Raw genomic sequence first — 8,934 nt, forward strand, 5'->3', positions numbered from 1 at the left:
TTAAACGCCCCCCGACAAGCCCGTTACATTTGGTTGGTAGCGGTCACCCCGCGCCTGTGCCTTCGCTACCTCGTTCTCCTCCAAGCCACGAGTACTCACCGCCAAACTCCGGGGACAGGCGTACAAGGGAAGAAGGAGTCAACGCCACCTACGTGCAACTCACAAGGCGCCAGCTACAAGCATCTCACAAGTCGCCACCTACGTGCAACTCACAAGGCGCCAGCTACAAGCATCTCCCAAGTCGCCACCTACGTGCAACTCACAAGGCGCCAGCTACAAGCATCTCCCAAGTCGCCACCTACGTGCAACTCACATGGCGCCAGCTACAAGCATCTCGTCGCCACCTACGTGCAACTCACAAGGCGCCAGCTACAAGCATCTCTGGTCGCCACCTACGTGCAACTCACAAGGCGCCAGCTACAAGCATCTCCCAAGTCGCCACCTACGTGCAACTCACAAGGCGCCAGCTACAAGCATCTCCCAAGTCGCCACCTACGTGCAACTCACAAGGCGCCAGCTACAAGCATCTCCCAAGTCGCCACCTACGTGCAACTCACATGGCGCCAGCTACAAGCATCTCACAAGTCGCCACCTACGTGCAACTCACAAGGCGCCAGCTACAAGCATCTCACAAGTCGCCACCTACGTGCAACTCACAAGGCGCCAGCTACATGCATCGCCACCTACGTGCAACTCACAAGGCGCCAGCTACAAGCATCTCCCAAGTCGCCACCTACGTGCAACTCACAAGGCGCCAGCTACAAGCATCTCCCAAGTCGCCACCTACGTGCAACTCACATGGCGCCAGCTACAAGCATCTCACAAGTCGCCACCTACGTGCAACTCACACGGCGCCAGCTACAAGCATCTCACAAGTCGCCACCTACGTGCAACTCACAAGGCGCCATCTACAAGCCTCGAGCACACCAGCTATAAGCAACTCTACAGGCGTCCAGCCTACAAGCCTCGAGCACACCAGCTACAAGCCTACAGGCTCTACAGCCTACAAGCCTCGAGCACACCAGCTTCAAGCAACTCTACAGGCGTCAAGCCTACAAGCCCCGAGCACACCCACAGGCCTACGCAGCCGATAGCGAGGGCCACAGCCTACAAGCCGCTCCCCCGCTTCAAGCCAGCACTGCTCCGAACACTGCAAGTCACTCCACGATACGGCGGAAGTCTTCACACCAGCCACGAGGAGGCACGCCCCGCTGACCTTGGGACACCCCGCATGCCCCTCGCTCCACAGCTGGCGGCACCACCGCCGCTGCCGGGAGCATCGGCCCAAACCTCTTCCGGCAAACAGTCAGCAAGGGTACCCGCGGCCATCTCCCGGTGACTGCAAGCTGTTCCCACTCCCGTTTCTTGCAAGGCGTCTTCTCAAGAGGTTACACACCCAAGTCGTCTTATCTGCCACCGCCGCCCATCTCTTACTATAACAAGGACGACGCGGCCATCATACGTCTGGCGGCAGTGTACCAGCTCCCAGCCGCGCACCGCGGCCGCTCATTTTGCTGGGTCAGCAGTTTTTCAACCTCCATTGCGAGTCCTCCGATGTCAGCCCATCCCTCACCTCTCACCGCCGCTGTGGCCGCGGCCGAGGTTTCCTGACGCGCCTACAACGACTGCACGTCCCCCAGGGCATCACAAGCCGTCGCCCTCTCCACTACATCAGCTGACTAATCTTGGTATTTGTGGATATTCCATTCTTGTCCAAATTTGCCGACTCGGCTCATTTTCATTATTATCCGTGCAGAGGCACGATTTTTTTATTTCTGTGTTCCTAACACTGTTAATCAGTCATAATTGTGGGAGTAACGTTCATTCGCATACGATATTGATTCTTTCTTATTGTTTGCTTGCGAGTCTATTGAGTATAGTGTGATTTCCCTGATCAAAGTTAATCTTCATCAGTGTGCCCTGCCTCCGTTTTCTTTTCACCGCTCGAGAGAAAACGTGAGCATCAATGGTATACTCACTTAACATACCACTTGTTTATATAGTTATTCTTTCTATATATACCCATATCATTAGGGCATTCCATTATAACCTTAACTTCTATTACGTCTAAACAGGCACCTTGCTAGCCATTCTTTCTTGCCTTTTTAGGGTTTCAACGCAAACTATTCATTCATACGCGTTCCATTTATTGGTTCATATTTACAGCTATCGACATATGCTCCTATTTTGTAAATGATTTACACCATAGTATGACCAAAGACACTCTCGCTACACTCAGCGACACCTTTCAACAGTTGGCTCGTCCTTCAAGTGAAGAGGGACTGGAACACGATACCACAACCGGTGAATTTACTAAGGTAATCTTATGTTCAGGCACTCATTATTTATCAATTACAGGCCGCAGACTTCGTTCACCCCCGGGGTCGTCTGCATACTTACAACCCACTCAAGGTTCAAGGACACCCTCACCGGCATCCCCTCGCACCGGCCGCAGTATTACAGGCTCAAAGTAAGGTCTCTCTCACCTGTAGTTTTTGCAACCAATCAGGACATTCTGAACATTCTTGTTTCGCGAAACGTAGGGAGTCAACACTTTCGAGACGGGGCTCAGATAGGAGGTCAGGAGGTTACAGGGGCGGGCATCATTCATCACACAGGAACCCTAGGCCAAACCATCAGCGGAAGGCTGCCTTTTGCCATATCCACGGGAATTGTTTTCATGATTCAGACAGTTGTTCTGCAATACAAAAGGCCAAGGAGGAACAGAAGTACAAGTCCTCTGCGGACAGTAAACCACACTCCTCTTCTCAGAATAAAAAGACATGACTTCGTGACAGCCCCGAGGCGTACATCCAAGTGTCCCTTAAGGAAAATACTAATTGGGAGCAACTTGACTCCGTCATTGCCGCCTTGGGACGGACAAGCATAATTGCCCTCCCTTGCAAGGTGGGCAACACTTCACTCACCTTAGCGGTTGACACAGGTGCCACAGTCAATGTCATCTCCGACTCCGCTTACAGGTCACTGACACGACAAGCGAGTGGGGAAAATTGGCCGCTCCAAGAGAACGACCTGAATGTGATAGGCGTGACGGGCACCACTTTGGGTATCCTTGGGCGAGTACCACTAACAGTCAGCTTACATGAAAAAGTATGTCCCTTTCGAGATTTCTTTTATGTCTCTAGCAGGTTTGCTTTACCTGTAGATGGGATCTTAGGATTGAACGCCATGAAAGACCTGCACATCGCCATAAACCCTGTAAGCAACGCGATCGTGTATCACGGCCGACGCATACAGGGGATGGTCAATCCATCGCCTCTGTTAACTGTAATCTCACCCTCAGAGGTGGAAATTGACCAACCCACCACAGACTCAGGGGCTGCCACCGCCCAAGTGTCCCCTCTTACGGTCAAACCACACGAAACCATTGCAGACTTGTGGCGGACAGTAACGGCAGTCGTAGAAGGTCCTCATATAGTTCCGGATCGTGCTGCACAACTTGTTAAAATCCGTTTGCCTAACGCCCCTCCGGCGGGCAGTGATGTGTGTATCGACGGAGTTCCTCACGTACACCGCGTGACGGTGGAGGTAACTCTTGCAACAGTCAAGGAGGGAGGTTTTGCAGAGGCATTGGTAATAAACACGTCTGGATCCCCTGTATCCTTAAAACACGGTGTTCGATTATGCCAGTGTCTAGTGTGTGGGAGAAATGTCGCCCCGGAACCAGCTGAATACCCTTCAGCCCAAGTCTCAGGCATAACCTCGGCGTGTCAGGCTTCTCCCGAACAAGACACAGCTAATTTAGAGGCATTCTTAAAAGTTGCACACTATTCCGAAATTAAGCCAACCTTAGTCCAGCTTCTGGAACATTATCGGGGGGCGCTTGCTCTACCAGGCGAGCCGCTTGGAGTTACGCAGTGTGCTGAACACCACATTAAGTTAAAACCCAATACAAATCCTGTATATATCAATGCGTACAAGCTCCCCACAGTCAGAGGGAGGTGGTGCAACAACTTATCTCTGAAATGTTAGAACAAGGTGTCATCAAAGAATCGAATTCCCCGTGGAATTCGCCCTTGTTCCTGGTTCCAAAGAAAGACGGCTCTTATCGCCCTGTGATTGATTTCCGGCGTGTGAACACCGCGACCGTGGATGATCATTTTCCGCTTCCCGTTCTTCGAGATCTTCTGATGTGTCTCGGTAGAGGAAATAAAGTCTTTACGAGTCTTGATCTGGTCAGTGGCTACTGGCAACTGCCCATAGCCCCGAGTCACGTGAAATAACGGCTTTCAGCACGCCTCATGGCCACTATGAGTGGACGAGGATGCCGTTCGGGCTCAAAGGAGCTCCCTTGACTTTCCAAAGGACAATGAACAGTATTTTTGGTGACTTGCTGGGCAACTCTGTCTATGTGTATTTAGACGACATCATCATAGCAAGTAAAGACGTGCATGCACACATGGAAACACTAAAAGCAGTCCTACACAGACTTCAAGAGGTCGGATTAAAGCTCAAAATCACCAAATGTGAATTTTTAAAGCCTCGGATCAAGTTCTTGGGGCATGTCGTGGACGAATTCGGCATCCATACAGTGGACGACAAAATAAAGGTTATTGCCGAGTTCCCTCAGCCAACGTCTGCGGACAAGGTACGGTCTTTCTTGGGTGTCGCAGGTTATTACAGGCCTTTCATTAAGGACTTCGCAGCTCGCGCGAGTCCCCTAACCCATCTTTTAAAGAAAGACGTACCCTTTCAGTGGCTCCCAGCTCAACAAACGAGTTTTGAGGATTTAAAGAAAGCGCTTACACGGGCTCCGGTCCTTGTCTTTCCGGATTTCAAGGACCCCTTTCAGCTTTGTACCGACGCTTCGGCTAGTGGAGTAGGAGCCGCGCTGATGCAAACAGATATGTCCGGCAAAAAGCATGTGATAGCGTTCGCCAGTCGAGTACTTACAGCTCCGGAAAAGAACTATTATGTTACCCACCTAGAGGCTCTTGCCATTGTGTGGGCTCTGAAGCATTTTCGTGACATTGTGATGGGGTACAAAATTGTGGTGTTTACGGACCACGCGGCCATAACTGATCTTTTCAAGGGAAAAAACCTACACGGTCGTCTGGCAAGATGGTTCTTAACGATCCAAGCATACAATCCGGAGATAAAATACATCACCGGGAAAACAAATGTGGTCGCAGATGCCTTATCTCGGAATGTTCCGATAGGCGCGATTACCACCCCAGAGGTCATCCACAACTTCACTTCACCTGAGCTACACTGCTCAGCGTGACCACCCCTGTGGAAGAGGTTAATTTACGCCCTCGAGTCGGAGACGAATCAAACCTTCCTGAATTGCCAGTTCCTTTGCACAATTCTTCCTATCAGAGGACAACCTCCTTTGTAGGTCATGGCCAAACCGGTACCTATAGACCAACTGGTCATCCCAGACATATACGTCCCCGTGACGCTTAAGCTGGTCCATAACACACCCATTGCGGGTCACCCAGGAAGAGACAAGACGCTATCTGTCACCAGACGAAAATTCTACTGGCCCACATTACGGGTTGATGTAGAAAACATGTCGCACATTGCGTCGTTTGTGCTAAGCACAAGGGGTCCGTCAAAGGGCCAGCACCTATGTTGCAATACCCAGTACCAGAGGCGCCATGGGATGTTGTTAATATAGACTTACTACAGCTCCCCCAGCGCCAACATGGCTCGCGCTACTTATTGGTGTGCGTCGACCAGTTCTCTAGGTTTCTAGTTCTAGCGCCTCTCAAGGACAAGACAGCCACACGCGTGGCCCATGCCCTCGTGACTCACGTGTTGTGTCCACATTCGTCTCCTCGAATTCTTCTGGTGACAATGGCACCGAGTTTAGGAACTCAGTATTGAGCGAAATATGCGCTCAGTTTAACATCACGCAATCCTTCATCACAGCTTACCACCCAGCTGCTAATGGGTTGGCGGAGAGGGCTAATAGTAAAATCTTACAGGTCCTCAGGCCTATCGTGAACGATCTCCACGATAACTGGGAGGATTGGCTATCGCATATAGCCGCTTCCATAAATACGTCGGTAAACGACTCTACGGGGAAGTCTCCCTACTACATCTTGTATGGGGTGGAGAAACGTCTTCCGTACGACTTCCTTACAACCCCACAGCAACCTCTCTACAACATTGATAGGTACGCACAACAGCAGATGCATATGTTTTCCAAGATACACTCAGAAGTTAGGTGTACGTTAAAAGCTACGAAGGTTGAAATGATGTCAAAACAACACAAACAGGCCGTCCCGGTGAATTTCAAAGAGGGTGACACAGTCATGATTAAGCAAGCGGAAAGGAGTTCGAAACTGGGGGCTAAATTTGTGGGTCCTTACCGAGTTGTTCGGAATGTCAGGGGAAACCGGTTCGAGGTTCTCGAGTCGAATAGTGGAGTCAGTCTAGAAGTTCACAGTGATCGTCTGAAAGTAATTCCCTCACCTTTGGACCTTGATATTGGTACTTCCCCCTCAGAGTCAAATGTTCCACAGGATAATCCCAACACCCATAGCTATAACTTGAGACCACGGGTTTAAATACTTCATTCCCACCACTTTCAGATCATGATGTTGCGTTTTCTGATCATCTTGTTGTCCTTCGGCTCCCTGCTTGCAACAACACCCATCCACCTGAAGCCTGGTGCCCTCACGGCACACATAGGAGAGGTCTTCCTCATAGAAGATGTGCTCCTCGTAAAATATCCATATACTTCCTTGACCAACAGCACGGACATAATCAGGATAGTCTCAGAAAAACTACTCGGCATGGCAGACGCCATCCGGGCTACCAAGACTAGGGAATCAAAGGCTCCTTCTAGTACCAACTCTCTGACTCTTTTTCAACTACTGGAGGATAGGATTCTGTTCTTACGGGGAAAAGTTGATGAGGTAAACATGGATTATAGTTTTCACTCCGTTCACTCTCGGGTAAAGAGGGGGTTGCTCAACATCGTGGAGTCCGCCTCAAAGTTCCTTTTCGGTACGGCTACCGACGAGGACGTTCGCGATTTGCGGGACCACTACGCTCATGTACTTTCCTTTGCTGCTAGAAATCGCAGGGTGATCAACGCCAATTGTAGAAAACTTGCGCAATTGCATACTAACATTGACGAACTGCTAGAGCAGACAAATAAGATGGTAGAGGTTATCAACATAGTTGTCAAACAGATCGACCAGGTGAATCAGTTTCTCCTCCTAGATCAGGCCTTGCATGTATTGGAAAACGTCATTAACTCCGTCGCAACGGCTAATCAGCAGGTTATTAGCAACATGGTTGATGCAGCGCACGGTAGAGTCACACCTGCCTTGTTCCCTCTACACGATTTGAGAACGACTGTCCAGATCGGGTATCAAAATTATAGCCTGACGCCTTTATTCACCCTGGACATGAGTCAATATTTTTACCCCTTGATTGAGTCCAGCCTCACCCCTGATGCCATAATCATTCATGTCCCATTTCAGACGGCGGACGTGTTTGAGGCACACGAAATTGTCCCGTTCCCTTTTTCAGCAAAGGACAGTGTGTTGGCCCTGGACACGTCCCCGTCTCTTGTTCTAATCGCGAAGGATTTCGCTCTGTATTCAACGGGTAGCTACTCACTCTTGCAGTATTGCAAGGAGACGGTCTTCGGGCGATCCTATTGCTCTGCGTCTCTTTGCCTTCCTACCAGTTCGGGGGAGGTATGCGAGATCGCCCTCACCCGCGTGAACGCGTCTGACGCTCTTTCCCTGTGCCCTTACAAGCAGCTAACACCAACGCCTGTTTTCCATAAGAACTTTCAGGGTCTGCATTATTTTTATTTCCCTCAGTCCTTCTATGTATCGGTCATCTGCCCGGAGGGTACCACTTATCAACGGGTTACTGGTCACTATGCCATAGCGGAAGCATGCTATATCCGCTCCACTAACATAACAACGTACCCGTCCCGGATTCGTCTGGTTTTCACGGCCAATATTTCCCATCGAGTGTTTCCTCTACGGTCTCTCGATGACATTCATTTCTCCAGCATCTCGTATGTGACTAATTCCCTTCATTCATTGTCTTTCGCGAACAAAACAGAGTTTGCGGAAACCCTGGAGGAAACGCTGCCTGGTTATTTGCATCTCCCCTACCTGTACCCTGGATTTTTGGTACCAATGTTTCTGATGTTCGTCAGTCTCGTCGTCATGTGCTACCTTATTAGGAGAAACTCTGTCCTGCACGATTATTTGGTTGTGCAGACACGGCGACTGGATGCCGGGAGGCCACTGGCAAGGTAGTTTTTCCTTTTCTCAGACAAGTCAGGGGACAGAAACCTGGCTGCTCCTATACTTAACATTGTACTGTGTTTCACTACTGTATTTTTTTTTTTGGAGCTAGATCACCGTTTCATTGTCTGTAACTATGCCAGTTGATAGTTTCTTATACATGTGTCCTTCTATTTATCTTTTGAGAGGTTTCTTATGTTTCATGTCACACACGTTGTGGTTTCCCTCTCCCTATTTATATTATAATTCCACATCTGTTCTTACATAGCCAGTGTTTTAATATAATTGTATCATAGGCAGTCTGCTTGACAAACTCCCACTATGTATGTTCATGGTGCCTAGACTGCTATTTCGATTTTTATATATCGCGAGGTCGCGATCACTGGTAGGTGACCGAGCAGTGTTATAGTAGGATATCAATGTATTAATATTATTAAATAACACAACGAATAAGGAATACAAATGTCAATGTAAAAACCACGACAGATAGATCACGCCACCTTATAGGAATGTCGTCCGTCAGTGTTTACCGTCTCAGTTTTGTATACTTAGCACTCCGATGGTGCGTGGAGGTCACCTTGACATACGTGACCAATTGTAACCATTATTTTCCAACCTGTAACTCGCCACTCCTTCACGAGAGTCCGACTGACACACAACGACAGTCGCTCTCGCTCCGTCGCTTCTT

Source organism: Eriocheir sinensis, chromosome 46, assembly GCF_024679095.1.
Source record: "Eriocheir sinensis breed Jianghai 21 chromosome 46, ASM2467909v1, whole genome shotgun sequence".
In the NCBI taxonomy this organism is placed as follows: Eukaryota; Metazoa; Arthropoda; class Malacostraca; order Decapoda; family Varunidae; genus Eriocheir; species Eriocheir sinensis.